Source organism: Triturus cristatus, chromosome 12 (assembly GCF_964204655.1).
Source record: "Triturus cristatus chromosome 12, aTriCri1.1, whole genome shotgun sequence".
Taxonomy (NCBI): domain Eukaryota; kingdom Metazoa; phylum Chordata; class Amphibia; order Caudata; family Salamandridae; genus Triturus; species Triturus cristatus.
Window position 1 is genome coordinate 756,476,441 of NC_140595.1, and position 5,325 is coordinate 756,481,765.

General features: G+C 40.0%; 1 long non-coding RNA gene across 1 annotated transcript; it reads right to left on the reverse strand.

Moving 5' to 3' along the window:
• Positions 1–305: 305 nt before the first annotated feature.
• LOC146782718 (uncharacterized) lies at positions 306–2,590 on the reverse strand. Its single transcript, XR_014971985.1, has 4 exons — positions 2,443–2,590; positions 2,186–2,327; positions 1,911–2,049; positions 306–1,272 (listed from the first exon to the last, which is right to left on the reverse strand). It is a non-coding gene; the product is annotated as an uncharacterized LOC146782718 (long non-coding RNA).
• Between the last annotated feature and the right edge of the window lie 2,735 nt (positions 2,591–5,325).

Here is a 5,325-nt window from a genome sequence, read left to right on the forward strand (position 1 = left end):
GGAGTTCTGGTTTTGTGCCATTGACCTCCTCCGCTCTCAGGATGCATTCATCTTGTCCACGTTGGGCTGCCATGTACGATGTTTTGTTGCCAATGGGTTTGGTGGGGTTGTCTGCTGGCTTGTGTTGCCTCCATTGTGGTTGACTGTTGTTTTCTGTTTGGTCTGTCTTACTTTTTCAGGCTTTGGTTGTGCTTATTCCCACCTGCTGTGTGTTTAGCGGCCCGGGCGGTGCTTATCCCTGCTTTCCTCCTCGCGGATGGGCTTATCGTGAGTTTTCAGGTGTTTTGGTTTGTTTTTCTATCTCCGTTGGGGTAATTGTATCGCGGACATTGGCCGCGTTGTCGGCGGACCATCGCATGCTATCTCCGTGTTGTGAATTCCACGTTGACACAGGGTTATTTTCCCACGATGGCTGAGATATTGTAAGTTGAGTTCCGCTACTCTTTCGGTAGTTATCACACGTTCTTGTGAATATGCCCCCTAGAGTCTCTTGAATTGATCTTCATGCCTATCAATCATATAGGTTGCCTTTTCAACCCTCTTGAAGCAGAGTTACAAGGAAGTTATGTATGGAAAAGTGCATGTGCATAACAAATTCACAGCTACAGCAAGGTAGAAATATAAGATTCAGAAACTCAATGTTAAAAAGAGTTAGCCTATCATTGCGATCTTAAAAAATACTTAAACTTAAAACGATGTGTAAGGAGAAGAAAGTAGTCAAGAAATTGAGAGGGACCCCTTGAGATTAACAAGGGAAATAAGGTCCTTAAAACCACACAAAAACAGGGATTCCCTTGCTCTTACAGTTTTTATAATAAGCAAATTCTAGATAATAATAAAACTATGAAGTATTCTTCATGTATTAAAAACGGATTTTATTCAAGTAAATATTTATCTATAATCCTCGTTTCAATAAGATTATATCATAACACATTCATTATCACACAATTTGTTAAAAAACATTATACAGTACAATAAATTTAAAAAACCATATTATACAACATTACAAAAAATCCAAAAATGACCAGCATAATGGAGACAAACACAAATGTAAGACACTAATCTTGTTCTTTACCAATACACATGACATAAAAACTCAGCAGAACAATTAATTGTAATTTAGATCTATTACTAATTAATCTGTGCCGGTCATCGGATTGTGTTCTCAGAAAAAGGCGTCGACGCGTTTCGATGGCTTCACATTGCTACTACCATCTTTGTCAAGACACAATTTTGTTGCCTCCTATGTAATTTGATTTGTTTCTTTAATTTCTAAATGGAATGAATACATACGTCATTATTAATGCAATAAACCATTTATCTTTTGATTTATCATTGGCATGTCTTTCTTTCCCTTCTATAAACCATGATAAAACCGTACCCCCTCTTGTCGCTTCTATATGGGACAGCGGGCGATATTTTTAACTCATATTAATCTGACATACCACAAAAGTATCACATTCCATATTGGTTCATACCCCATCGTCTTTGTCATAGAGTCACATCATTATCAATACAATTTATTGTGTAACAGTAGATTGTCTGACCCTCATTTTATTCCACTGGCCACCGAATATTCCATCAGTTAATCATAGTTACCAGAAAAATCGTTAACCATGTCCATCATTAAACATTGTTAGCATCAATATCTTTTAATAAAAACATTCTTCTTATTCTCATATTTCAAATTACAATACCTTTACTGTTCATTTTATGAACACGATTCAACTACTCTTTTACAGTTTATTCCAATCGCTCAATCTTGGGTCTTACTAATTCGAGAGCAAGAAAAAATTCGAAACAATGCGCATTTTAATCTATATTAACAGGGGGTTAGTTTCTATATATACTTATTAATACCCTCTTTGCGCTACCTGTCTTTATATTACTATATTCACTTCTTTGCTCACCTTCTTAAGTAGTTGGAACAGTGCGGGTTTCCGATACTCAACTTCGTATATACGGAGAGATAATACTCTCTACTGACTTGCACGCTCCTCTCCCAATCTTCCTCTTAAAGTTAAAAAGACCAGTCTGTCTTTTGATAATCTACATGTAGAGAAAGGAGTTACATGAAGATGCCTCTATTTTAAAAGCGTATTCCTATCATCCCAATTCATATTTCTTTAATCGAATTGAGATCTGTATTATGGCAATTGGCGCATGGGCTTGACATACTATTTACCTCGCATATAAGATGGAGCCGGTTTTCCTTTATTAAGCCCATTTCACGTTCTTTTTGTATATATATATTCGTACCGGGTGGCCAATGCGCATCAAAACCCAACCCGTCGAGGCTGCGTGTCCTCCTGTTTAATCAGGTGGGTCTAAAAGCAAACAAAAAAGAGAAGAAGCTTCTTTTAGGTCTATTGCATCCCTTAGGAGAGAGATCCACCTATTTACTTTTTCGTTAATTTTTCTTTCAGCTCTGACCCCTCTTACCTCTTATTCTTAAAGACCAAGTTTCCCGAATGAACGCGTTTTCGGTTCCGGGGATTACCGTCCATGCTCTCTCCAGTTCCTTATTTAATCTATGTTTCCCCACACCCAATTGGTTAAACACAGACATGTGGTCGGAGTTTTTCTAGCCTCGCCTACATGTGTCTCTATGGTAGATCATCACCTGGTTATATCGCCAGAAGAGTTTCCCATATTTTGATTCGATTACCCTCCTCACGTGACATGGGTATTCTTAGACCTGCTTTCCTATTGGTCTACCTCGTCACATGAACTTGCTAATCCTCTCTTTTTTTTGGTATATGTATTATTTGAGAGTAAACAAAACTTTATTACTACCAATGCACGAATACACTATCAATTATAGAATATTGATCGTTTTTGTTCGTATATTTATCTTGGTACCTACGAGTAATCGTGGTGTACAGGATTCATCCTAATCCGCCCGCGCTCTTCAAATCATAATTGGAGAGCCAGATTTATATTTAGATTTCATCGTTTACATCACTATAATCATTTTGAGTATTCCACTTAATTCTGTCCCCTCCTACTCTTCAAAACAAAGGAGAAGAAAGAACATTACAGTGTTGTCACACTTAGAGACTGCTCAAGTGCTCTTCATACACAGCAGTCATAATGGTTGCCTTTTCGACCCTCTCAAAACAGAATTATACGAAAATGATGTACAATAAAGTGCATGTGCAACTAAAGGAAAAGTGGGTTGGGATCCATAAACCCTTGGACAGCTAGGTATAGAAGTCATCCTACTGATTGTTGTGGCGCTCCCATTAAGCCCTTAATCCTAATATCCACGTGTGGCTTAAAAACGTGCCCACTTCACAGGCAAAAAGTGGTCTGGGAAAGCCGCGGCTGCTGCAGGTAAGAGCGGTGGGGCGGTGGGGCCAGCTGAAGGGGAATTTTGAGAGACGACCACAGGGGAAAATTAAATAAATAATTAATTTCCCCTCGTAGTCGTCCCTCGAAACCCTCCCCCAGCCGGCCCCACCGCCCTAACGCTCCTACCTGTGGCGGCCGCGGCTGGTCTGGGTTCCGATTTTAAAATACACAAGGCATCCCGATGGTTCCGTGTCCCCAGTTGCAGGCAGATCGATTTTAGCCATTTGGATCTAGGGTTGGCATAAACCTGACAAGCAAACATGACAGGAGCAACGGATTCCACTGGTGCCTTGCACCTTGGGCAACTGCTTGAGGTTGAATCGCGTCGATGCCAGTGTGCTGTTGCTTCACAAACGGGGAGGGTACCAAACCTAAAATGAATATATAACATCCTATCCTGAGGGACCTGGATTATGTCGAGGTAGGGCTCCAGGAGGTATTAGATTTATTAATTTGAGGTAGAAACAATATTTTTGGTGAAATAGCCACATTTTGCAAATTATGCAACAAATGCATTAAATCCATAATCATGTGGTAAACACCTCAGCCACAGATGGCCTAAATCCACTGGCCCTCACCATCGTCCATTGTTTTGTTAACAATTTCTTCAATAAAGCCTTAACAGTCTAATTCCAATCAGTGCCCATTGGTAGCAGCACTTTGAAGAAACTATCTTTTTCAAGCTAACTGCCCCACAATAAACGTAATACAAAAAAACATAACGGCTACCACGTATACTGTCGTCCTATATTGCCCTCGGCCTCGTGAGCCTGGTTTATCTTTTCTGATATTTGGGCTTGTAAAGTATTATATAGCAGAACATTTAGCAAAGAGCCATCTTTGCCAGCGTGCTGCCCACACTCAACAGGCATGTACTTGTACCATGGACATTTCATCTCACCACCAACATGGTTATTGGACTGGCAAAGACACTTTGGCACAGCTCGGTTGGATAAGTACTTGTACGATGAAATACCCTTTCACAACCAAAAGTGGCAATTTCCTTCAGCTATGACCAGATGATTTCCTGCAAGGATTTATTGCGTGCTCTTATAAAGAAAATAAGACTTCTTGAAAAAATATCTGTAAGTGGATCTAAAGTTAGGCAATAGAGCTGATGGTGATACACACCCACACAGACAGACCCGCACACACACTCACAAATGCACACGTCTGCCTCCACTTAAGATATTGCATCTTATTGCTAATGACTGCATTCTCCTAGAAAGGAGGCATGCTGTGTACAGAACTGCAGCTATCCTGGGCATGGGAGAGGGGTGGGGTGTTTAGAAAGGCGTTGATAAGAGGAGATTGCATAGGGGAACACAAGGTGCTGATTAGAGACCGAGATTTGAACTGATGCTGGAATGCATTAATAATGCCCTTCATACCTCCTTACGATGTTAGTTCCAGACATCTGATTGGGCACAATACAGCCAAGCAGATTCTGACAAATACTGATTTCGTACATGTCTGCCCAAACCACACCAAAGTGCCATGGATTATTGGATATAAGTGGAGTTACACATTCAATACAAGCTAAGCATCCTCTTCCCAGGATAGGACCTCGTGTTAAACAGACCCACCCGGCTCCCATCACGACCGATAAATGTACCTTTAGGGAATCAGGTTTGTGTCTGTGGGTCTCTGAAACTTGGAGCAGTGCATTCTGGGACAGAAGGATGATGCCAAGATTTGAAGAATCTGATATCACATACTCCTTCTGACACTCTTTATTTCTCTCGCATGTTGGGATAAGGTAGCTGGTCTGAACACCATTGAATGGTGTAATAAAATAATTATTAACTTCAGTGCTATAACATAAGAAAAAATGGTTGTGAAATTATTATTTGTATTCACTTAGATAATCCGTTGTATATTTACTTGAATACTTATAAAGCACAGACTTCATCCGAATTCATCTTGACTCTAGTTGAGATGATCAGAAAAAATGGAACTACATGCCCTACA